General features: G+C 37.7%; 1 protein-coding gene and 1 pseudogene across 3 annotated transcripts in view; both read right to left on the minus strand.

Moving 5' to 3' along the window:
* The window catches only part of ARHGAP6 (Rho GTPase activating protein 6), a 541445-nt gene that overhangs the window by 492131 nt on the left and 21629 nt on the right, over nt 1-27685 (minus strand). The gene's annotated exons all lie outside the window — the stretch shown is intronic.
* LOC147339753 (glycogen synthase kinase-3 alpha pseudogene) lies at nt 26623-27536 on the minus strand (annotated as a pseudogene).

Consider the following 27685-nt stretch of genomic DNA (forward strand, 5'->3'; position numbering starts at 1 on the left):
AAAGAACAAGAACAAATGAGTAAGAGAGAGCCAGAAAAATACAAACAAAACATCCCACTCAAACTTAGCCTATAAACCAAAATTATAAAACATGTGAAGAAATATAACACTGAAAAAGACAGCCAATAGTATAAATATTCAGAATGTTAGTTCACTCTGACAAAATTAATTTTATAAAATAGCTTTAAAAATACTTTATTTTTTCTTTTTTTTAAAAAATGAATTAATTTATTTAATTGGAGGCTAATTACTTTACAACATTGTAGTGATTTTTGCCATACGTTGACGTGAATCAGCCATGGGTGTACATGTGTCCCCCATCCTGAACCTCCCTCCCCATCCCATCCCTCAGCGTTGTCCCAGCCCACTGGCTTTGAGTGCCCTATTTCATGCATTGAACTTGGACTGGTGATCTATTTCACATATGATAATATACATGTTTCAATGTTATTCTCTCAAATCATCCCATCCTCTTTAAAAGAAGTATGTTTAAAATGTTCAGGAAAATAACAGATGAAATCACATCTGCAAAAATAGAAGAAATTATGACATAAAATCAAACAGAAGGGAAGAAGAAAACCTAACTGTAAAAAGAAATCAACTGAAAATTGGAAAAATATATAGTTTTTAAAATTAAAAACTCAAAAGATGGGATAATCTTTAGACCTGAAATAGCTGAAAAGTAAATTAGTAAATTATATTTTGGTAGCAAGTAGTTTGCCCAGAAACCAGAGGAAAGAGAAAAAAATTAAGACTTGTGAAAGACCATTTAAGGAGAGAGTAACATGGAAACTTACATTACCATATGTAAAATAGACAGCCAACGGGAATTTGGGAATTTGCTGTATGTATGGCTCAGGAAACTCAAACAGGGGCTCTGTATCAACCTAGAGGGGTGGGATGGGCAGGGAGAGGGGAGGGAGTTTCAAAAGGGAGGGGATATATGCATACCTATGGCTGATTCATGTTGAGGTTTGACAGAAAACAGCAGAATTCTGTAAAGCAATTATCCTTCAATAAAAAATACATTAATTTAAAAAAAAGTATCAGGGTAGATGGTTTGAGGGTCTCCAACTTTAGACATTTATTAGAGATCTAGAACCTCTTATTAGGGATTCTAAAAAGAAGGCTGGATCAGCTAAATCAGGAACAGTTATTTCTATTAACCGCCAAAGTTTTGTACTAATTGTATGCCAAATATATCAATGGTGCCTGACCTATGATATATTCTCAACGCATTTCAAGAATAAATAAAACACACAAAAAATAGACTATAAGAGAAAAGTAGATACTGATGAAATAGGAAATAAGATATAATAAAGATATGTAAAACTGAAAGTTAGTTTTTTACTAAAAATAACTAATAAAATAGAAAATCTTAAGATATACTAAGAGAAAATACACATATACACAATATTAATAATATACTTATAATTAATACAAATAATAATTGATCATACAGAACTTAATAATTAATAATACAAGTACAGTAAAGCTTCTAAATCATGAAAGAATAATATGAACATCATGAAATGAATTTTTAAATGTGGATAAAATGGATACTTTAAAAGAAATTTTAAAATTGTGAAAATTGTTCAAAAAGACACAAAACAGAATAGATAACCATTAAAGAAATTTAATTGACAATTAGAAATATGCCCCTGAAAATGTCAATCAGGCCCAGACGGTTTTGTAGTTTGTTCAAACAGCTTCAGAAAATGGGGAAAATTGACCAATTCTCTGAATGAACCCAGAATGCTTTTTATACCAGTTTGATAGGGATGAATAATTTTATATGAATAAGTTTGTATGAATAATTAAAATTGTAGAACTACCTGACAATAAAAATAGATGTCAAAGTCTGAAAGAATTTTCAAAATCTAGCATGTATATCAATAATGCAAGGATGGTTCAAAGTAAAATAAAGCTAATAATATACCACATTATATTACAGGAAAAAAATCCATAAAAATCATCACTCATACATTATTTTAAAAGAGGATTTAAATCCGCTCTGAGAATTTCACCCAGAAAAGAAAATAACATGTGGTCCTTGATCTGAATGTTCTCAATCTAGAGGGACATGTAATAACAATAATAATGGCTAACAATTATTGAGTGCTTACTTTAGTCAAACTCTGGTGATGATACGATGATCTTTCATAGAAAGCCTGAAGAATTTATAGACAAATTATTAGGACAAATGGAGAATTCAATAAGGTTGCTGAATCAAGTTCAACACACAATAATCAGTGGTCTTACCATATACCAGGAATAACCAAATTAGGAAGAAAATACATCATACAAAATATCAATAAGGCTATAACTATAAGGCTCCTAGGAATACATGTAATAAAATTAGCATAAGGTATGTTTAGAAAATTTTTAAATGCTAAGAAAAGAGAATATCAACTTACTAAGTGAAGAAGTGGTACAGTGGTAAAGAATCCACATGCTGCTGCCCAGGAGACTCAGGTTCAATCCCTGGGTCAGGAGGATCCCCTGGAGAAGGAAATGGCAACCCACTCCAGTATTTTTGCCTGGAGAATTCCAGGGACAGAGAAGCCTGGCAGGCTACAGCCCACAGAGTCACAAACAGCTGGACATGACTGAGCATGCACACTCACACAAATGAAGAAGTACACCATTTTATGATAAGATTCAATATCATATATGTCAATTTTCCTAAATTAATATATAAATTCCAAACAAAATTTCAACATGATTGTTTTGAACTTCAAAAGTTTATCATAAAATTTATATAAAAGAAGAAGGGTCTAAGAACACCCAAGAAAATTTTGAAGAAAATGCTGTTCATCAATAGAAAAAGATAAAAGAATTGATATTATACGCATGAAGTATTTAGTAGAATACCATATAAAAGTTAACAAGAATAATTAAAATTATGATGTGCAAAGAAAATATGTTGCAGAATGATACCTAAAAATCATACCACTTACAGAGTTTTTTAGAACATAAAAATGCTGAGGTTAGTCATAAATACATAAACATACAGGTTACAAATAAATTGTCTTTATTATCATGTTTCCCTCAGTAGTAACAAATGTCACAGTGCAGCTACAGCATAATTAGGTCAAAGTGATTAGGAACACAAACCTGGCTGCAAACATTGGCTCTGCCCTTATTGATTCATGACATTGAATATATTATCTAATCTTTGGGCCTCAGTTTTCTCATGCGTAAAGGGAGGTTTAACAGAATTTACACAAGATTAATAATGGGAGGACAAAATGTAATTATTGATTGAATTCACCCAGTACATAGTCTGATAAGTAATAATCCCTCATTAAATGATGATTGTTATTATAGAAATCATTTTCCCCGTGGAGTGCAGAGACTGGCATTTGCAACCTCCAAGCCCTTGGGGAGCATGCCCCATTTAGAACAAAGCTACTATTTCCACAAAATTCAAATTCTAAAGATTACTTTTCCAGTCAACTCACTTTCTCTTTTTCTTATTTTTAGAGCCATAGGTAAACTTTCATTAAAGTGAAGTGAAAGTTGCTCAGTTGTGTCTGACTCTTTGCTATACAGTCCATGGGATTCTCCAGGCCAGAATACTGGAGTGGGTAGCCTTTGCCTTCTCCATAGGATCTTCCCAACCCAGGGATGGAACCCAGGTCTCCCACATTGCTGGTGGATTCTTTACCAGCTGAGTCACAAGGGAAGCCCAAGAATACTGGAGTGGGTAGCCTATCCCTTCTCCAGCCAATCTTCCCACCCCAGGAATCGAACCAGGGTCTCCTGCACTCAGGCAGATTCTTTACCAACTGAGCTATCAAACTTTCATTTACAATGTGATATAAAAGTGTGCTGAATGTCACTTTAAATCTGAGAAAAAATGAGACAAAGATGAACCATTTTCTTTGCAATAAATCCCTTTGCTATCCAATTGTTTATTAAGCCACAACTTTTGAAAAGAACTGGCTTGTGTAATATTTGAGATTTTAGAGGGAAACAAAATGTACTAGGTGGATCCAACTGCCACCTAAAATGTTTGACATAGGGGGAAATATTTATGATTTTGCTGTCATGGCTAAACTTCTGAAAAAGAAATCACAAAACTATTTCACAGACAATTATTTGAAAGCCACAGTGAAATTATACTAGTTACAATGGAAGAGCAACTGTCCTCTAACATCATCTTCTGATTTACTAAAGATATAAATGAACCTGTAAAAAAAGAACTGCATTATTGTCTACAATTGCGGATTTGAAGGATTCCTTATTGAAAGCCTTATGAGTTTACTTTTACAAAAGCTTCCTTTTAAAATAGCTATATTCCTTGTATATTTTGCATCTATGCAAACAGCAGCACGGCTTCCCTGGTGCCTCAGCTGGGAAAGAATCTTCCTGCAATGTGGGAGACCTGTGTTCGATCCCTGGGTTGGGCAGATCCCCTGGAGGAGGGCATGGCCACCCACTTCAGTATTCTTGCCTGAAGAATTCCCGTGGACAGAGGAGCCTGGCAGGCTACAGTCCATGGGATCACAAAGAGTCGGACTCGACTGAGTGACTTTCACTTTCAAACAGCAGCAAGACTGTTTCCTTCTGTGGTACTCTACAGCAAGCTGATTATCAGAGCATAAAGAAATTCTAGTCATATGCAATTTTAGGTACAACTGTGAACTGGAATAATGATAACCACTTCCTCCAAAGCTCCCCTGAAAGTACCAACAAAAACCAAAGCAAGCAGGCAGTGAACAGATGAACTCTTCTTCTCTAATACGGAGCATTTTCAACAAAATGGATATAAAGACAGTTTGGCAAACTAGAATTGTTTTCTCCCTGTTTAAAAATTTCAGATGTGTATAAATATTTTCTGTTTTGCTATCAGTGGAAAATAATTATGTGTACTAATCATTCCATAGTTCCCAACCATGGCTAATTTTGGTCATTTGCCTACAATGAGCGTTTAACTATTATTATTGTCATGTGATCATCTCGGATGCTTCAGACACTACTCCGTGTGTGTGCATGTTGTGGGTTTGCACGTATGCATGCACATGAATGCATACAAGTTGGAGAGTGGGTCTTGTAGGTTTTACATATATTTCTACATCTATACAAAATTAGTCAATTCATCCCAAGAGAACTACAAAAGGAGGGCACTTGGCTACTTTACTCTCTCTTCACCTTCTTCCCTGCCATTACCTTTAATGATTTCAGCATCTGTGCAACCCATAATGTCACGGTTTCTCAATTTCCACTGGTCCAGAAAACTCCATATTTACTCCAAGGTCACCTCACCTTGGGGTATCTGCCATCTTTTGGAAATGCTTAACCCACAAATGTGCTCTGACTAAAAACATGTATTCTTCCATTTAACCTATGTCCTTAATCTTTCTAAACCTTCTCTTTATCATCATTTTTAATTCATTCATTCACTTAACAAATATTTATTATTTATGCCAAGCACTGAACTTGGAGCTGGGGGTACAATAATGAGTAAGACCAACATGGTCACTGAACTAATTAGACATTCTCCTCTGTAGAACATTGAATTCTGGGGGAAAAATGCTACAAGTCACTCCTTAACTCCCAAAGGCAGCATTTCATTATTAAAGCACATAATCCCGCAAATTGGAAGGCAAAGTCATTATTTCTGGGCCCAAGAATAAGCTACTCCTCAAGGCACCAAGTGGCAGCAAGATGCTGGGTTGAGGTTCCTCTTCACACACCCTGAAGAGTTCTCTGCCAAATCTGACCTCATGTTTCAACCACAAACACACAGCTAATAATAGCTTCTGCTCTTAACTTACAAAATACAATTCTTAAAGGCAGTGTTTGAGAACCAGCCAAACGTCTGAAAGGAAAATTTACAGAGCCTAACCAGTAACTACTACCAAAACAAAACTTCTCCCAGCAGCCATACGGCACTTCCAAGTTTCACCAGAAAAGTTCTTTGAAGAGAATCTGAGGCTTCCCCAACCAGTGCCTAATGTCTGTTTAGCCTAGAGGTCAAGTCTTTTAATTACCCCCTGCTGGCTTCTGTGCTCTCAAAACAAGTAACAGGTGAATATCTTTTGGAACAGGATCAAGAAAAACGTATAACCAAAGACATACATGGTGGTTAGTAGAATTCAGTAGCTCTGAGGCAAATACTTAAGTAAAGTGTTACACTTATTTTTTTTAAAAAAGCTAATGTCTGACATATTTTTCATCCTCCAATTTAAAATTAAATTATAACATCTTCATTCCACTATTTAGACTATTCATTAAAAAAAAGCAAGATATTCAAGAAGTCCAATTCAAGTGACATCTGAAAGGGCAGGTGGTGAACTATGTACACATCCAACTCCACATGTGATGGGGGTGCCTGGGCCCGAGATCTGTGGGCAAATAAAGCTCATCTTCCATGTGGTTCTGGTAGATGAAAAAGGACTGCAACCTCTATGAGGACACTGACCACGTCTCTTGTGCTCACAACTGTATGCTTAATGCCTAGTGCAGTTAGTATGATGATTGGCATGGACTAGGTACTCAATAAACATTTGATATTTGATAGATGGAAAGATGGATGAATGCATAGATATTGTTTTCTATTTGGATGAGTGGAAGAAGAGTATGGGGTAGAAAAAAATGAGTTGGGGAAAGATTTCTGACTCATGTTAATCACATTCTTCCTTTAGCAATAAGACAAAATACTTTGGGTGAAGCTTTGCTATTAGGTGAATTAAGCTATAGATTCTGGAGCGATCTTTGATTAGCTATGCAACGTTAAACAAAAAACATCATCTTTGGGGGCCCGTTTCCTCATCACTAAAATTGATATGCAAAATTTATTTGGGCTCTTGAGAAGATTAAATGAAATAACAATGAAAGAGTCCATTGAACTACCTGGTACTGTATTTTTAAAATGCTGAAAACAGATAAAATGAAGCGAGTTATTGACCTTTGTGCTAAAAGACATGTCACTCACATAGAGGGAACAGAAATAATACTTCAGATAATTCTGGCCCCTGGAAATCTATGATCATTTTAAATATGCATAGGTAAAAGATCTTAAGCTGTCTGTGCTGCAGTATTATATCATTAAATAAAAAATTCATCAAGATAAACTGTAATCACCTCTTCCCTAAAAAGGTAAAATTAACTTATCACATTGCATGATTCCCCATGTTGTGTGTGTTCTAGTGTTGTTTAAAAGATAACAAAGTATGGGCAAAGAGATGCACAGAAGTCTAGAGCAGGAGTCAGCAAACATTTTCTACAAATGATCAAATAGTAACTATTTTAGGCTTTCATGGGGATAGAGTCTCTGCCATAACTACTTGATTCTGGTGTGATAGCACAACAGCACCCAGAGACAATACATAAATAAATGAGTGTGTCTGTTCCAATAAAACTTTACTTATGGACACTGACATTTGAATTTCATGTAATTTTCACGTGTCACAAAATAATTCTTCTGGGTTATGAGAAAAAAATCGCATGCAAGGCTGAATCTGGCCCATGAACTATAGTTTACTGATTACTGGTCTAGAGAAAACAGTTTTACTTTCTAATACCTGACTGGAGTCCTTTAATGCATCAAGAGTATTTACTTTAAATATGCCATTGACATTCTCCTGATGATCCAATGTTAAAGGTTAAATTATTAATATTAACTAGAAATGAAGCACTATTTTCAAGCTACTCAATTAATGAAGTTTGGGAATAGTTAAAACATGCAGACACTTGCTGCTGGCCATGCAGACACTTGCTGCTGGCCACAGATTAGCTAACATATATGTATTCTAGCAAAAACATCAAGTTGAGAAAATAAAAGTAAGAGTAAACAACTTCTGTCAGGTTTTGCTTAATCAATTTTTAAAGTGTGTTTTAGGGTGATAACCATTGGAAAGGCATATTTCATTTCCTAATATAACACATAGCAATTTCCTTTCCTGCTGGTATAAAACCTGTGGGATTATTATTTTCTTATTAAAATCTGCCTTTGAGGCAGAGAATTGAAATGCCCCAATCACAGGTTAACTATTATCACTTGCAAAGCAATTTGGTTTGAACAATAACCCTCTAAATTAGATTATTTATCTTCTTTATTTTCCCTTAGAACATTGTGTTTTTAATTGACCTAAATCTAACTCCCACAGATTCTGCATAAATGATCACAGTATAAAGAACTAAATACAATTTCTCTAATTCTGTTTGATACATTAAGACTTAGCAGGAACTGCAGCTCAACTGTCAAATTAAAAGCTCTTCCAGTTTTCACAAATACATGGAAGCGTATTGAGGAGGATTCAGTTCATCCTTTTGATACATTGTTGCTATGGACTGAATGTTTGTGTCTCCCCCAAATTCATATGGTGAAACCACAACCCCCAGTGTGATGGTATTTGTAAGTGAGGCCTTAGGGAAGTAATCAAGTTTAGGTGAGATTATGAGGATGGGGGTCCCCATAATGGGATTAGTATCCTTATAAGAACAGGAAAAGACCAGAGTTTTCTTTCTCCACCACGTGAAGACAAAGGGAGAGGCAGCTATCTGCAACCCAAGAAGAGAGTTCTCACCAGGAGCCAAATCTGCCTGCACCTTAATCTTGGATTTCCCAACCTCCAGAACTGAGAGAATTAAATGTCTGTTGTTCTGCTATCAGTTCTCTTGCCTGGAAAATTCCATGGACAGAGGAACCTGGCGGGCTACAATCCACGAGGTCACAAGAGTCGGATATGACTGAGCACAAACACACATACACGCGTTCAGCTACCTAGTCTACGGTATTTTGTTGTAGTAGCCTGAGCTAAGACAACTGAATCGCTGCTGCTGCTGCTTGCTGCTAAATCGCTAGGCATAGTTTAAAACATGCTTTCTTTAACTGTGCTGCCCTCAGCAAGTTGCTCATTGCCTATTTTCAATAAAATGAGGATTATAGTAGCACCTATCCCTGATGGCTCAGGTGGTAAAGAATCTGCCTGTAGTGCAGGAGACCCAGGTTCGATCCCTGGGTCGGGAAGATCCCCTGAAGAAGGGAATGGCAACCCACTCCAGTATTCTGGCCAGAAGAATCCCATGGACAGAGGAGCCTGGCAGGCTATATAGTTCAGGGGGTCGCAAAGAGTCAGACATGACTAAGCAACTAACACTTTCACTTTCATACTTAGAGTTGCCAGGAGGATCAAATAATATTCATAAAGCACATAAAGAACACTTTATAGATGTGCACTTACAAACTTCCTCATATTTATATATTTATTTTTACATTTGGTGGTTTAAGCTATATACACAGCACATTATTTTCATTTAAATGTTGAGTAAGCTTTAACCAACTAATAGTTATGTGAAAATAAAATGAGATAAATAGAAATTAAAATAACAAAATGATACTATTTCTCAGGTTGGCTAATTTTTTTTTAACTATTCAAAGTTGGCACGTGAAATACTCAGAGGCATGTTTAATGGCCTAACCTTTCCAGAAAGTAACTCTGCAATATTCCTAAATCCTTAACGTTATTCATAACCTTTGAATGACTGATTCCTCTTTTGGCAATGCTTCTTACTAGAATAATAAGATGTGGAGTTAAAGATGGATATGTGAGGATATTTACCATAGCATTATTTATAATCAACTTCTCAACAAGAATTTCTTCTCTCCTGACTTTGGGCGCTGCAGTGTTTGTCAGTGCTTCAGGGAGACACAGTCTCTGCACTCAAGAAGGGTATATTCTAAATGGTAAGAGAGAGCAAACACACATCAAAAGACAGCACATAATTCTTTCCTAGGGACATAAAACATTCTAATTTCTGACATGCTTAGGCCACTGATGCCTCAGTAATTCAGAAAAAGGAAGGCCAAGTACTCCAAAGATCCTTCTTGGAAGAGAGTTGATCTGGCCCTTCTAAAGTGGGTACCACTTGAATGCAGGTGGAAGGGAGAAGAACAAGACATTTCAGGTGAGGTTTGATCAGTAGTTTTATGTTATGCTTGTTGCTGCAGCTGCTGCTAAGTCACTTTAGTCGTGTCCGACTCTGTGTGACCCCATAGACGGAAGCCCACCAGGCTCCCCCGTCCCTGGGACTCTCCAGGCAAGAACACTGGAGCTGGTACTCTGGTATAATTATTGATAGTGCACCTTTTCACACTCCAAAGTGTCCTAATTCTTTTTATTTGTACACCAGTGTTCATTGCAGCACCATTCACAGTAGCCAAAAGGAAAAAAGCAACAAAAGTGTCCATCAACAGACGAATGGATAAACAATATATATATAATGGAATATTACCACATATATTAATATTATTATACTCCATTACATATATAAAATAATATATGATATATTATTATATATAATAAAATAATATATAAATATATAAGAAATATTATAAGCCATAAAAAAGAAATTCTGATACCTGCTACAACATGTACAATCTTTTTTTTAAATATAAATGTATTTATTTTAATTGGAGGCTAATTACTTTACAATATTGTAGTGGTTTTGCCATACACTGACATGAATCCACCATGGCTGTACATGTGTTCCCCATCCTGAACCCCCTCTCCCACTTCCCTCCCCATTCCATCCCTCTGGGTCATCTCAGTGCACCAGCCCTGAGCATCCTGTCTCATTATTATATATAATAAAATAATATATAAATATATAAGAAATATTATAAGCCATAAAAAAGAAATTCTGATACCTGCTACAACATGTACAATCTTGAAATAACACAGACACAAATAATAATACAGACACAAAATTATAATACAGACACAAAAGGACAAATATCACATGATTCCATTTATATGAATATAGAATAGACAAATTCATAAAGACAGGAAAAATACCTCTGTTTTTAACAGGGACTGGTAGGGGAGGGGAAATGAGTGTTTAATGAGTTCAGAGTTTCCATTGGGGATGATGAGGAATTTTGAAAATAGTGGTGATAGTTGTACAACATTGCACATCAAAGTGTCCTAATTTTTACAATAAATTATATGAACACCCTAAGCAAAAATACTCTAAGTAGTAGGCATTCACGTTCACTAAATTGGTCAATCAGCTCAACAGATAGTAATTTTTACTAGCACCAGCAAGAGATCATTTGTTCATTCAGATTATTTGTTCATTTATTATTCAATGTGAATTCAACATAAAATGGCAATTTGTTTTAACTTTTTACTGTCAATGCAGAAAGAGAGCCAACTAGAGGAATGGACTGTAAATGAGAGTCTTCTTTTTTTGCATAGTCTTTTCCCCCCTTTTTTCCCCTTCTTTACAGTTATCAGGATACTAGAAGAGATATCAGAAAAATTCCTAAAGCCTCATGGTAACAGGCACATCTAGAGTTTGTAGTGAACAAAGATCCCCAATGGCTTAAGGAAGAAGATTATGGAAATTTTCCAGGATTCTGCAGGACAGGGATTGAGATAAGGCTTTTTTTCCCCAGGTTTATCCTTAGAACTAAGTCTAAGGCTCACAGAATTAAAAGACTTGCTGGTATGAAATCAACTGAGATTTGGGGAAGGGGCTGCTATCTCCATGCTCAGCAAATCAAACCCCAGTTGAGCATCATCATTTCTGTACATAATGTAAAATTGGAAGCCCTAAATCATGTGAATGGCTGACACCAGAAAAAAAATCACAATCACTCAGCATTCTTGCCATCACAAGAAAATCACAGCTTGTTACAGAGAGTTCACTGGTAACCATGGAATACGAAATCCAAATTTTGGTCAGGCCAAATTTAACAATAACTTCAGTCAGTTATAAACTGGAATTTTCCAGTTTCTATGTTATAGAAAATTTTATGCTATGATCAATTTGATAAAAATATCTGCATGAAAGGCTCTATAATACCAAAACTGAACTACTTTATAATTAAAATATTGCTTCAAGGCTGTGCCTTATTAACACACTTATAAGCTGTAAATTTAAGCAGAAAAATTTGATGCAAGAGGGAAAAATAATTGATTAATCAATATGCAATCAACAGTTAGCAAGATAGAGATTTTTCTGAAGAAGAAAAGTCACTTTTAAAAAGTGCTTATTGCATAGCATTCATTACTCAGTACATCATGGGTTTTATTGTGGTCTGATTATGCCAGCAGCACACCTCAAACATAAGAGTTGAAACAGTCAAGTTGATGTTTAGGGCAGGCAATTTCATTAAAATATAACAAAAGAGAACAATGATAATATTTGATACAAAATCCTGCCACCATCCAAGACTCTTCTGGGACCACAAAATAAAATCCTAACAATTCCAACCTTAAAAAAAAAATTATTCTAAATTTTGCTTTCACTTTCACTCCATCAGGATTATTCCCCTAATAATGTGTGGAAGCAAAAATCACTAGGCTAATTATTTCAGCTCCTATTTGAGAAAAAACCCTGTTACACCAATAGAGGAAAAAGAAAAACTAACTTCTGATGATAAGCAGAGTTTTCATTCAAATGTCTCTCTGTGAAAGACTCAAAAAGTCACTTCACTAAGTTTAAATATGTTTCTGTCCCCCAAGTTCTTCCCAAACCTAATTAAACTTTTCTATAATTGTTTTTACTCCTTCCTCTGAAGTATTAGCTATAAAAAATGAAAATTTTGATAATGTTTTTATTGGCATTTTAAATTTTCCTAATTATTAGTGGTTGGGTGGCTTAAGTTAAAATGATTCTTTTAAGACTCTCTGAAGTTAGTTTTTGAGTAGTTCCATCAACATTCAGATAATAAATAGTGGTTAATCCCTCCTTACAGAGAAATAAAAATGAGAAATAACGTTCATAATACAAAGAAGGTTGTCGTTCCTGACAAAACAATATGGCCAGAGCTACAAGAATGAGAGTTTTCAACGAAGTCAGGACAAAACTTATTCTGAATTCCCATAAGGAAGCAAATCAGAGGACTGGGCAGATAGGGACAGCAATTAGTGCAAGGTTTTCAAACAGTGGTGGGGCAACTATTGAAGGCAAAATATAAACAATACCATGAGAAGAAACAAAAAGTGGGAAAGAGAGCCTTTATTAGGCAATTGGTATCTAAGACTATCTACTCCAACATAAAATAAATTCTGAATAATGTTTACAGTTGGACTGAAGAAAATGATAAAGTCAAAAAAGAGCAAGCGTAACACTGAAAAATACTGACAGAAGCAATGCAAAATCAGTGGTCTGAGGTAAATCTGCCAGAACTAAATCTTCAAAAGTTGCTGGCAAGTTGGCATACATTCAAAACTGAAGGTTGAAATAATGTTCGGGTTCTGTGTGCAAATAACCGAATTTCAGACATTTAAATGAATTGTCTGCACAACCACACAACTAATTTGACTGAACTGTTTAGATATTTTAAGTGAAAATTGTCATCTAAAATTCACTCTATACCCTTCATTAAAATCTCCACTTGTTTCCAGTTGTAACAATAACTCTTCCTGGTATCTGTCCACTGAACAAGGAGTCAGTTGGCAGACAGAGAAAATAGGGCCAAATTACTACTCTCCTAATATTAAATTCAGGTTTTAATTTCCAACCCAAAGGAAGAAAATAATCATTTTCAACAGATGAAAGAAAAATCATATGTAGCTCCAGACTAAAAGACTTACATTTTTAAATTGAAAATGTTATTAGCTAGTAAGAACAAAGGTTAAAACACTAATTTGGTATATTAGAATGAATACGATCTAATGGATAATGAATTCTATTTTTAGACAAATGTTAGGCTGCAGAGGAATGCCACACTTGTAAATGGGAAAGTTTATAATTTAGCTAACCTGAAAATCAGAGGTTTTAGGAAGCATGAATTGAAAGTCTCATCTGAAGGGATTTCTGAATGCCAAAAATCAGGACTGAAAACCCAGAATCTAAGAAATGTGAAAGGGGAAAAACTGCCAAGGCAGCAGAGGAGTGGAAGGGGGCAGAAACATTAAGACTGAAATTAAAAAGGGACATTGGTACAGATTACAAAAATACTGTAAATTATTTTAAAGATATTCCCTCTGAATTAGACACCTGTATGATACTGTGGCTTCAAAATAAATTTTCACAGGATTTTACTTTTGTCATATATTTTAGAGAGTGTGTGTAGTAAGAGTAAGAACAAGAGAGAAAAGGGAGGAGGGAAATACTGACAGATCATCACCAACCTGCTACAGCACCAACTCCCAAATCCCATCGAGTTTTAAAAGTAGATGTGAACTTTAATTATGATTGTTTAAGCTTCCTTTTAGGTTTAAGCCAATTTATATTAAGACTTTAAGTGATTTTTAATAAGCAAAAGGTCAGCCCTACAGCTATGATTTTATGCTAGGAAAAAATACACGTTTGGATGACTGCTGATGTTAACAGAGGACTGAATGCTGTTGTTAATTGTATTCAATGTGTTCTCTTACAGCAGTGTTTTTGATAAGCTTCTGATCCCATAATTTTAAAATCCAATAAAATGTAAAGGAGACAAAAGCAATGCCCTGGAAAACCAAGCATGCATTCTAATTCATCCTCACTGCTCTCTCATCAGGCGAGCTGTTATTCCACATCCATCACTCAAGAAAACAAACCTGTCATCTGCATTATCTTCTAGGTCCATGTCTACATTTTACTTCCCATCTGAACAAACAAAAACCTAAAAGGACTAATCTTTTCATTGAATTGAAGACGGAAACTTGTACATGGAACTGGGTGTTCATCCTAACTCTGCTTTTGTTTGCTTCATGGCATTTTTCAAATTGAATATATACATGCAAACAGTGAAAAAGTTTTTCAGCTGTCCCTGAAAAAAAGTTTTTCAGTTTTTCAAAGGACCACAACTGTCCTTGTCCTTTGAAGAATCTTCTATTGAAAACATGTGATGAGACCAACAAGAAAACATCAAGAAAGTAAACGGTTTGCTCAGGTGCTTATAAACCAGCTTTCTTTGCTGCTTTATCCTGTAACTGAAACTCCAATCATAATCTCATGCATGCAGGGACTGCTTCTTCCTTGGAGCTGTTGTTCAGGCTGCTTCTCTCTCTGAGCCATTGCTCATATTTCTTCCCCAACCTCAGAAGCCTGGAAGAGTCTCCACTTCATATATTGACAGTCTATCTTCTTCCAGAGCCAGTTCAAGGTCCCCCACCTTCTATGAGGTCTTTGTTAATCACTTCTAATCATTCCAAATTCTCCATCCTCTCAATTTAGATGGAATTAGCAGGTATTCCAATACAGCTTTACTCCAGTTTAATATTTCTATGCTATTCTGTAACTTTTCCTGTGTCCTATTCAACCAGAATGATAATCTGTCTGAAGGCTGAAGCAGTTTTTTTTTTGTTTGTTTGTTTGTTTTTGTTTTGTTTTTAATGTATTACAAGGCTTTGAACAATGACAGAGGCATGGGTATTTGACAAATACTTGCTGGTGGATGGACTGAGGGATCAATTCTTTTCTTGGCTGGTAAATGGAAGAGGGTATAGGGAAAAGACTTGTCCCTAGGATAAACAGTCACCTAACTATCTGGTTTCATAAAGGATCAAGGCATAGCAATCATATTATGCCTAAAGAAGAATTGGGGGGAGCCCCCTTGTTTCACATTCACCATATCCTTCAAGTTGGCAGCACCTCTGAATTAACAGCAATGACAAGGACTTGCTGAAACTATACTCACAGAGAGAGGGGAGAGTACAACCTATTCCCTTGCATGGAGGAAGGGGACATTTGTGGTTCCGAGAAGATTGCCCAGTTGGGAGAAAACTTCTTCCAAAGTCGTTTATCTTATTCTTCAGCAACAGTGGCGCAAAGCCTGGGATTTGGCACACCGACAATTATGGTAAGTAGCTCAAAGCCTCCGCATTTAAGGAGGAGGAGAACCTTTTAGTTGTGATATGCTGAATGGGCACTTTCAGCCTGAAGAAGGTCACACCACATGTAATGGATGATGCAATAAATTTGGTCTTATAGACACTGAAAAACTTTAGAGAAAAATTAAAATTACAAAAGCATGCATTTAAATTATATGAATAAACTGATGTGTACATTATAAATATTTCCACAACCTGTCTTTGGAGCATTTCAGCAAAACATGCATTCTGCATGCTTGAATAGACTCTATAGTCAGAACAAGGCAATATTCTCCTTGTTCAAATAAATGCTCTTAGGCTGAAGAATTTCAACAGCCCACAGGGAGAAAGCCTAGAAACTGCTTAAGCAAATTCTAAGCATGCCCACGTGGTTTCTGCTCAGCTGCAGGTAATTATCAATCATATTATTCTGGCAAAAGCTTGACAACATCACTTGCTTTCTCATCTTTTTTTCTCATTATGCTCTTCTCCCAATAGAAAAATACCATTTTAAAAAATAACAAACATCCATATCTTTCCCATAGTTCTTGACAGAATGGATAGTTTATAACGTTACCCTTTCTTTTACGCATTTTCAGTCCATGGCATGGAGCCATTTCATCTTTTCCAATTCATCATGTATGTATGGTAATAACAACTATGTGCAATATACCTTACATTCAATATTAAATATAAGATTTAATTTCTTATATATGTGGTATATCTTGGAAACAAGCAGCAGAATTTGCACATTTGCTTCAAATACTCACCTAAAGATGCCGAGCACTTATTCCAACTTTGGTCTTGTTTCTCAGAAGCATCTGTAGAGCTGCTTTTTGGAAACTCTCCTCAGATATTTACATATAACATGCCTTAGAATCACACCTTGGTTAGGCAAAAAAACACTACCTTTCCAGCACTATCTATTGTCATATTTTCCAAATGAGCTTAAGCAGTGAATTTCTTTAAACCTTAGTGTACACCAAAATGCCACTCCTAGGTATACACCCAAAAGAATTGGTAATATATGTCCACACACAAAGACTTGTAAAAGAGAATCCATCGCAGCATTATCCATAAGAGCCAAAAGCAGGAACAACCCAACTGTCCATCAACTGATGAACAGATAAGCCACATGTGCTCTCACATTGGAATATTCGCACGTTGGAATACTATTCAGTAACAAAACGAAATGAAGTCCTGATACACGAACCTTGAAAAAATTATGCTAAGTAAAAGAAGCCAGAGATGAAATGCTACATATTGTATGATTGTATTTACATGAGACGCCCAGAATAGGCAAATCCAAAGAGACAGAAAGAGAAAGCAGATTAGTGGTTTCCAGGGGCTGGGGACAAGGAAGAATAGGGAGTGATTGCTTAATGAATACAGAATTTCTTCTTGGGGTGATGATGTTCTAAAATTGATGTTTTCACAATTCTGGGCCTATATGAGAAACAAATGGATTCTACATTTTAAATCAGTGAATTGTGTCATATATGAATTAAATCTCAATAAAGCTTTTTTTTAAAAAAACTAAAGGCTATAACTGAAATCTCCTTAATAAAGGGGTTCTCCTGTAGAACCTCCCTACATTTTTTGTGAAGAACAATTTGAGACTTTCCAAAAGCACTGAGAAAGAAAATCAGTTTTCTTACCCATTACCTCAAGCACAGATCCATCATCCAGCCATCCATCCAACAGTCAAACAGAACAGTCCACACCACAGAGTTCCTTCTCACGTGACTCCAGTCTCCCAAGCTTAAGAGCTAAGAGGAAAATGTCTCTCCTTCTATATTCTTACTTCTTGACAGCTATTGTGAAAAATAAGTACAAAAACACTTAACATTTGGTTTAAAAGTAGAGGTTCCCATGCAAAAATGGTGCATTTAAAATTTTATACCAAAAAAAAAAAAAAATCTAAACAAGTTTACCCCCCAGAGGGCTACGATTTACAGTTCTTGCTATTTGGGAAGAAATGTTAGCACCTTCATCAGAGAGAGAAGTAACCACCCTGTCTTTTATGCTCTTGTGCGTGCTAAGTTGCTTCAGTCATGCTTGACTCTCTGCAACCCTATGGACTGTAACCTGCCAGGCTCTTCTGTCCATGAGGATTCTCTAGGCAAGAATACTGAAGTGGGTTGCCACACCCTCCTCCAGGGGATCTTTCCAACCCAGGAACTTATCTCTTATTTCTCCCACATTGGCATGTGGGTTCTTTACCACTAGGGCCATCTGGGAAGCCCAACACACTTTTACAACAGGTTGCTGCTGCTCTTCAGTCGCTAAGTCATGTCCAACTCTTTGCATCCCCATGGACTGCAGCACACCAGGCTTCCCTGTCTTCACTATCTCCCAGAGTTTGCTCAAACTCATGTCCATTGAGTCGGTGATGCTATCCAATCATCTTATCCTCTGTCACTCTCTTCTCCTTCTGCCATCAATCTTTCCCAGCATTAGGGTCTTTTCCAATGAGTCAGCTCTTCACATCAGGTTGCCAAAGAAGGTACTGATGCTTCAGTTTCAACATCAGTCCTTTTAATGAATATTTGGGGTTGATTTCCTTTAGGATGGACTGGTTTGATCTCCTTGCAGTCCAAGGGACTCCAAGAGTCTTCTCCAGCACCACATTTTGAAAGCATCAATTCTTCAGCACTCAGCCTTCCTTATGGTCCAACTCTCACATCCATATATAACTACTGGAAAAACCATAGATTTGACTATACGGACCTTTACTACTATAGTATTCTGGCCTGGAGAATTCAATGGACTGTGTAGTCCATGGGATCGCAAAGAGTTGGACATGACTGAGCGACTTTCACTTCACTTTAAATACATTTTAAAAAGCAAGGACATACTGTTTAACACAGGGAACTATATTCAATATCTTATAATAACCTATAATAGAAAAGAAACTGAAAAAGAAGATATCTATATATACACATATATGTATAACTGAATCACTTTGCTGTATACCTGAAACTAACACATTATATAGCAACTATACTTCTATAAAATTTTTTTATAATTATTGCTTAACTTATACAAGTAATACATGCTTGAGATGAGTGAAAATACAAAAATTCAAAAAGGAGATTTCAATTCATCTGGAGAGATTATAATTTAATATTTTGATGTATTTCCTTCTGAATTATCTTTTTATACACACTCACTTCAAAATTCCAAGTCACTTATATATAGAGTGCATTGATTACTGAATTGGGCCTTGCAATGTGGCATGAAATTTCCATTAATAGGCAGAGTCTATGTCCCTATTCTTTGAATTTGGGTTGGCCTTGTGGCTGGAACAACAGTAGACAGCAGAAGTGATGGTATACAGTTTGCAGGCTATGCCTCAAGAGACTTTGGAGCATCTTCTCCCTGTCTTACAGCCCTGTCTCTGCCATGAGAGTCTGCTGGAGAATGAGAGACAATGTGGACCAGAGATGAAGTCTCTTTTGCCAATATGCTACATAACCACACATGCATAAGCAGCACAGCAGAGATCAACCAAGTTCTGCCCACATTAACAGAACTAATCCATTAACCTACAGAAGGTACAAAAATAATTGTTCCATGGTACACAAAGCCAAGTTTTGTGGTTGTTTGTTAAACAGTTTATTCTAACCATAGATAACTGGTGCAGTATATAATTTTTGTCTAAGTTCTGAGAAGCTGACTCCAGCTCATCAGACATGGACTTGAAAAGATATGGGGCACCTGAGGATCACGGAGAGGCTCAGAACCAAGTTTTCCAGAACAATTTCCAAAAGGTTTTCAGAACAGCATCAGATCAGATCAGTCACTCAGTCGTGTCCGACTCTTTGCGACCCCATGAATCGCAGCACGCCAGGCCTCCCTGTCCCTCACCAACTCCCGGAGTTCACTCAGACTCATGTCCATCGAGTCAGTGATGCCATCCAGCCACCTCATCCTCTGTCGTCCCCTTCTCCTCCTGCCCCCAATCCCTCCCAGCATCAGAGTCTTTTCCAATGAGTCAACTCTTCGCATGAGGTGGCCAAAGTACTGGAGTTTCAGCTTTAGCATCATTCCTTCCAAAGAAATCCCAGGGCTGATCTCCTTCAGAATGGACTGGCTGGATCTCCTTGCAGTCCAAGGGACTCTCAAGAGTCTTCTCCAACACCACAGTTCAAAAGCATCAATTCTTAGGCACTCAGCCTTCTTCACAGTCCAACTCTCACAACCATACATGACCACAGGAAAAACCATAGCCTTGACTAGACGAACCTTTGTTGGCAAAGTAATGTCTCTGCTTTTGAATACGCTATCTAGGTTGGTCATAACTTTCCTTCCAAGGAGTAAGCATCTTTTAATTTCATGGCTGCAGTCACCATCTGTAGTGATTTTGGAGCCCAGAAAAATAAAGTCTGACACTGTTTCCACTGTTTCCCCATCTATTTCCCATGAAGTGGTGGGACCGGATGCCATGATCTTCGTTTTCTGAATGTTGAGCTTTAAGCCAACTTTTTCACTCTCCACTTTCACTTTCATCAAGAGCCTTTTGAGTTCCTCTTCACTTTCTGCCATAAGGGTGGTATCATCTGCATATCTGAGGTTATTGATATTTCTCCCAGCAATCTTGATTCCAGCTTGTGTTTCTTCCAGTCCAGTGTTTCTCATGATGTACTCTGCATATAAGTTAAATAAACAGGGTGACAATATGCAGCCTTGACGAACTCCTTTTCCTATTTGGAACCAGTCTGCTGTTCCATGTCCAGTTCTAACTGTTGCTTCCTGACCTGCATACAGATTTCTCAAAAGGCAGATCAGGTGGTCTGGTATTCCCATCTCTTTCAGAATTTTCCACAGTTTATTGTGATCCACACAGTCAAAGGCTTTGGCATAGTCAATAAAGCAGAAATAGATGTTTTTCTGGAACTCTCTTGCTTTTTCCATGATCCAGCAGATGTTGGCAATTTGATCTCTGGTTCCTCTGCCTTTTCTAAAACCAGCTTGAACATCAGGAAGTTCACGGTTCACATATTGCTGAAGCCTGGCTTGGAGAATTTTGAGCATTACTTTACTAGCATGTGAGATGAGTGCAATTGTGCGGTAGTTTGAGCATTCTTTGGCATTGCCTTTCTTTGGGAACAGCATAGAGCTGACCTAATAATTAAACTGCATTGGATCCTCCTCCAACTCCAGATGCTATAGTTTATGTTACCTCCAAAATCTCAACCTTGCAGCAGCCACACTATCACCAGACAGGTGCCACTGTCACCAGAAACTCAACCTTTCTGACACTGCAGCCTTCCAAAGCTAGAAGTTTCTGCTTCCACTGGTGTGAGAAAATGGATGCTCTCATTATGGTCTTACCTAGAGAAACCTAGGGAGCATTTTACCTTATAAAAATATTAAAAATAGGCAAAGGACTTGAACAGATACTTCACTGAAGTGGATATAAGAAGGGCCAATAAACACATTAAAAAATGTTAAACATTGTTCGTGCTTAGAGAAACACAAATCAAAACCATGGTGAGATACCACATGTACCCATATTAGAATGGATAAAAATGGAATCCACCAACACCACCAAATGCTGACAAGGATGCAGGAAATCTAGAACTCTCACACACTGCTGGTAGGAATACAAAATGGTACAACCATCCTGGTAGATAGTTTGACAGTTTCTCATAAAGTTAAACACATATTCACCATATGATTCAGCAATTCCCATCCTGGAATTTACCCTGGAGAAATGAAAACTCCTGTTCACACAGAAATCTTTACACAGATGTTTATAGCAGCTCTAGTCATAATCACCCCAAACTGGAAACCAGCCAAATACTATTTCCCAGCTTAATAGATAAACTATGGTATATCTATACCATGAAATTTACTCCTCAGCAACCAAAAGGTACAAACTATTGACAATGGGTGACAACTATAGGAAGAGTCTATATGACATATTTTGTCTTTTTAAAAACATTTTTTGATATATTGTCTTACTTGTAACAGGGACTATATAACAGGAAATCAAATGATGATATTAGTGCTTAAGGAAGAAGAAAGTATGAATTGAAATGAGAAAAATCTCATTCAGGAAGCTAGTTAGAAGGACTAGCATGACACATGAGGGTCAGTGCCAGGATGGACAGAGAGAAAAAGATAAATATGACCACTGTGTAGAAAGAGGGATAAGTCTTCCCTTATATGGGGCCATATGAATACAGAATATAAATGAGAAGGAACAGTCAAAAATATTTTCAAGGTTCTAAGGCTACAAAAATGGTTTATCATGGAAGAAAACAGGAAAGTTTAGAGAAAAAGCTGGTTGTGATATGTTTATTCATTTAGTTACTGTTCCTTTTCAGGGAGAAAAGATCACTAATTATTTGAACATTTAGAGTTTGAAGTGAGATGGAACCTATAAGGAGAACTATCCTATAGGCAAAAGGAAATATGGGACTAGAATTCAACCAAGGAGGGAAACAATAATTTGCATCTCTAAAGGACAGAAGTGAGAGCTGAAACTAAGACATAATATTAACAAGTGGACAAAATCATGAGAAAACCCATTTCTTCCATTTGAATGAAATTTTATTTGACAAACATGAATATCCAATTTAATCTACAAATTTCTACCAGGAAAGCACATTACAAACATCTGTTTTAGTATTGCTCAGTTTTAAAGAAACCTTATGTTAGATTTACCTTGTAAAAGATACTTAATTAGTCAGTATCATAGAAAATAATGACATCAACTTTTGTTAACCAAGAGAAATATTTTAAGTTAAAATCAAGCTGAAGCGTAACAAGATCAATATATTCAAGGAATACAGTATAAAGGTGTATTCCATTTTTCTCTGCAAAGCACCTCGCAAATTCATACTTTGCTCTTTGGAGATATTAATGTAATTGCTGAGGACGTTGGCCAATGGTATTTTTTTCTAATGGTATTTATTATAAAACAATCTTGGCAAGTGAAAGAAAACAGCACACACTGCTAATATTTTGGTAGAATTATGTGTTTATTCTAGCACTGTTAACAAGAGAGAAGTAAGCACTGGACAAGCACAGAGGAATGCTGCTGATGTAAATGAATATTTATTCAAAGCTCAGCTCTTCCAACCCCCTCTGATAGGGGAATGGCAAAGAGCATTTTGATCTTGGATTTCTCCCAATCTCACACGCCAACAAACACAGCACCCAAAGAAATGCTGTTGATGGCCCAGGGAGGCAATAAAGGCAGACAAAGCAGTACCCTATGAGAGAGTCTCTGATGTGATGGAGAAGAAGGATGGGAAAATCCAGATTAGAGAGAAAGCATATGGCTGAAGGGCCAATCATATACGTTGGTTGCTAGTGCTGTCACTGTTAGGATGTGGCTTTCTTTAGCCCCTTAGCCACAGTCTATACCCTCAGTATTGGAACCATATGACCATGCTACCATACAGGCAGGACAGGAGCATGTCGTTGATTAGTTAAAAAGTATCAGTTAACAGACACATTATATTTTACTAATGTAGATGAACAGTGACCCTTGGTGTTCAAATCATGTTGCATGTATTCTTCCCACACTTGAATCATCAGAAAACATCAGACAAACCAAAATTGAGGAACATTCTACAAAATACCTGGCTGGCACTTTTTTTAATGTGGAAAGATCATGAAAGACTTCTTGGAAGAAACTAAGTCGTGCTAACTAAATGGGATCTTGCAATTGGAACTGAAAAAGAACATAAATGTGAAAAACAGTGAAATCCACACTACTATTAATATATGTAAAAGAGATAACCAACAAGGGCCTGCTGTATATCACAAGGAACTCTACTCAATATTCTGTATTAACCTATTGCAAAATCTGAAAGAATGAATCTGAAAAAGAAAGAATATATATATACATATATATATATGTATGTATAACTGAATCACTATGCTGTACACCTGAAAACAACACATTGTAAATTAACTGTACTCTAATGGTGGTTCAGATGGTAAAGAATCTGCCTACAATGCAGGAGACCCAGGTTCAATCCCTGGGTTGGAAAGAGATCCCCTGGAGAAGGGAATGGCTACCCACTCCAGTATTCTTGCCCGGAGAATTTCACAGACAGAGAAGCCTGGCGGGTTATAGTCCATGGGGTTGAAAAGAGTCGGACACAACTCAGTGACTAACACACTAAAAAGTGAAAAAAATTAAGTAAAAAAGATTTTTTTAATAAGTACACGCACTGATAATATTTTAGCAGGTATTGCCAAATAACTCTATGAAGTTTGATACCAATTTATAAGTTTGGGTTTTTTTGCCAACTTGCTAACTTTGAGAACTGAACATTTTTACCTTTGCCACTTTTACTGGTGAAAAATATGAACCCATTAGATTGACAGATACATACTACTATATATGAGTATAAAAGATGACTAGTAAGAATCTACTGTATAGCACGGGGAACTCTATTCAGTGCTCTGTAATGATCTATATGTGAAAAGAATCTAAAAATGAGTGGATATATATGTATAACTGATTCACTTTGCTGTATAGCAGAAACTAACATAACATTGTAAATCAACTGTACTCCAATTAAAAATTATTTAAAATAAAAATGACCTCATTAATGTTTTAACTCTATTTCTTTAACCAAACAAATGTGAAATAATTTTAGTTAACAAAAGAAAACGGTGAAATCCAAGTAAGTTCTGTATTTCTCTTAAAAGTACCTCAGTTGGCATTTCCAAGATTATTTTGGTAACAAGCCTGTCACCAAGGTGTATTTCTTAGTTTTCATAAATGCACCATGGTTATATATGAAATTAATGTTAGGGGAAGCTGGATAAAGGTATCTGGGAGCCCTCTGTACTATCTGTGCTGCTGCTGCTAAGTCGATTCAGTCGTGTCCAACTCTGTGAGACCCCATAGACGGCAGCCCACCAGGCTCCCCCATCCCTGGGATTCTCCAGGCAAGAGTACTGGAGTGGGGTGTCATCACCTTCTCTGAGTATCTGTGCTACTCTCCTGTAAATCTAAAATTATTTCAGGAATTCTTTGGTGGTCCAGTGGTTAGGACTCAATGCTTTCACTGCTAGGGTTCAAGTTAGTTCCCCTAGTAGGGGAACTAAGATCCCACAAGACACGAGGTGGAGGTCGGGCCAAAAAAAATTTTCAAAATTAAAAGTTAAAAAGACAGTGTGTATTTATTGTTTGTCCTGCTTTTTTTTTTTTTCAATCTTAAAGGCTGCTTGGGTTAAATATTAATTCATATGCAAAACAATTTAAGAATTCATGACCTACCGTCCAACCATATCATACGATTTTTAGTTTCTGGACGATGCCCTGCTTACTAATTCTTTCATACCTTTGCTCATTCTGTTTCTTCTACTTGTCTTCCTCCCCATCCCTGTTGCCAGACACATTCCTTATGTGAAGACTGACCTCAAATATCATCTTATTCCTTATTTGAAGAATGACCTGAAATATCATCTCCTCTGGCTTCCTCAGGCAGAGTTTGACTTTCCCTCTTATCCATTCTTAGAGCATCATCTAGAAACCTCTCTTTTATCTCATGTGATAAGGTTCTGAATATAGTCTATATGCTGCTGCTGCTGCTGCTGCTAAGTCGCTTCAGTCGTGTCTGACTCTGTGCGACCCCATAGACGGCAACCCACCAAGCTTCCCTGTCCCTGGGATTCTCCAGGCAAGAATACTGAAGTGGGTTGCCATTTCTTTCTTCAATGCATGAAAGTGGAAAATGAAAGTGAAGTCGCTCAGTCATGTCCAACTCTTTGCGACCCCATGGACTGCAGCCCACCAGGCTCCTCCGTCCATGGGATTTTCCAGGCAAGAGTACTGGAGTGGGGTGCCATTGCCTTCTCCAATAGCCTATATGAAGTGCCAGTTATAACTCAGAGATCTAAAAACAGGCTGCTGTTGCTGCTGCTGCTACCAAGTCACTTCAGTCGTGTCTGACTCTGTGCGACCCCAGAGACGGAAGCCCACCAGGCTCCCCCGTCCCTGGGATTCTCCAGGCAAGAACACTGGAGTGGGCTGCCATTTCCTTCTCCAATGCATGAAAGTGAAAAGTGAAAGTGAAGTCGCTCAGTCGTGTCCGACCCTCAGCAACCCCATGGACTGCAGCCTTCCAGGCTCCTCCATTCATGGGATTTTCCAGGCAAGAGTACTGGAGTGGGGTGCCATTGCCTTCTCCGGAAAAACAGGCTATCTGGATTCAAATCCTGACCCAATCTCCTACCAGCTGTGTAACTTAGAGCAAATTACTTAATCCTGTGTCTAAACTTCCTTGTCTAGATAATTGGGCTAATAAAAACATCTCACGCAGTTGATATGAGAACTCAATGAAGTCATGCAAATAAAGTAATTCTAAAAGAGTTTGACTCAAGTAAGCACTCAATAATTGTTAGCCATTATTATTGTTATTACATGTCCCTCTAGATTGAGAACATTCAGATCAAGGACCACATGTTATTTTCTTTTCTGGGTGAAATTCTCAGAGCGGATTTAAATCCTCCCTTTGCCATTTATTGGCTTCAAACCTCCTAGGATTATTTTGAGGATTTAGTGATCCATTGCTTTTTTTTTTTTTTAGTGCCAAAATTTATCGAATGGAGGTCTGTACACAGGCAAATCTTAATGTGAAAACTAAGACATGAGAAGCTCCCCCACTGCCTCTGCCCTCCAGGGTGGGGAGAGGAGGGAGGAGGCCTTAGGGGCAGAGGACAAGAGGGGGAACACAGCTGTAGGAAGGGAAGGGTCCAGGTTGGATGGTGTGAATTGATGTTTTAAGGAAAAAAAGAACAATCTATTCACACCCAGGGGCCAGGGAAGGGAAGAGGAAAGGCACTGCTCTGCTTCTATTCACAAGGGACACAGGAGGGCAGGGAGGTTGAAGGAGGTGGAGACCTAGGGGAGGGGAGGAAACTGAGGGGTAGAAAGTCCTCATGCCCACCCCTCATCCTCTGTCCTTCCTTCTATTCCCTCCTGGCAGTGGGGAGAGGGACTCATTGTTACCTCTGCCCCCAGTCCAGGGGCCCAGTCAGGGCAGGAGCTTGGTGGGCCATGGCCCCCATTCCCAGCCCCCTGGGGGTTCCCAGATGGAAGGGGTAGTTGGTGGCACCCTCAGGAAGAGTTTGGTGAGAAGAGCTGTGGCATTGGTCAACTGCTAAGTCCAGGCCGGTCTGAGCGTGACTTAAAGTTTGTGAGGATGGGGTGAGGAAGGGAGTGCCTGTTGGGGTCCTCAAGTGAGAAGAGATGAGAACAGTTTTGAGAGATGGTTGGACAGTGAGTTGGACAGGACTGAATTTGAAGAAAGGACAGGACTGAAATTGAAGAAAGGAGAAGCGGTTACTGGGGAGCTGGGTTCCAGGACATTGAAGATAATCAAAGAAGCTTTGGGCACAAGCTTCCAGTGTGAGCAGGCTAGAGTGGAGTGCAATGGCCTCAGGGGCCATTCGATTTGAATACCTTTGTCGAGGGGTGAGCTCTAATCTGGGGGAACTGGAACTCTGTGTAGTTGGGATTCATCTCTCAAATCTCTTCCCAGGTTGGTGTTCCCAGCACCTTGATGATCTCTACCAGCTGGTCTACCCCACTGTCCCCAGGGAAGATGGGCTAGCCTAGGAGGAGCTCAGGCAGTAGGCAACCAGCTGACCACACACACATTAATGAATGAGCTTCCCTTGTGGCTCATCTGGTAAAGAATCCACCTGCAATGCAGGAGACCTGTGTTCGATCCCTGGGTTGGGAAGATCCCCTGGAGAAGGGAAAGGCTACCCACTCCAGTATTCTGGCCTGAAGAATTCCATGGACTATATAGTCCATGGGGTCTCAAAGACTTGGACATGACTGAGCGACTTTCACTTTCAGTGGCTCTGAAGATCAGCTCTGGGGCCCGGTAGTATTGAGAACAGATGTACGAGACATTGGGCTCCCCTCAGACCAACTGCTT

The sequence above is a fragment of the Bos grunniens genome, chromosome X, assembly GCF_055505025.1.
Source record: "Bos grunniens cultivar Pamir isolate PY7600 chromosome X, Bosgru_T2T1.0, whole genome shotgun sequence".
Lineage (NCBI taxonomy): Eukaryota > Metazoa > Chordata > Mammalia > Artiodactyla > Bovidae > Bos > Bos grunniens.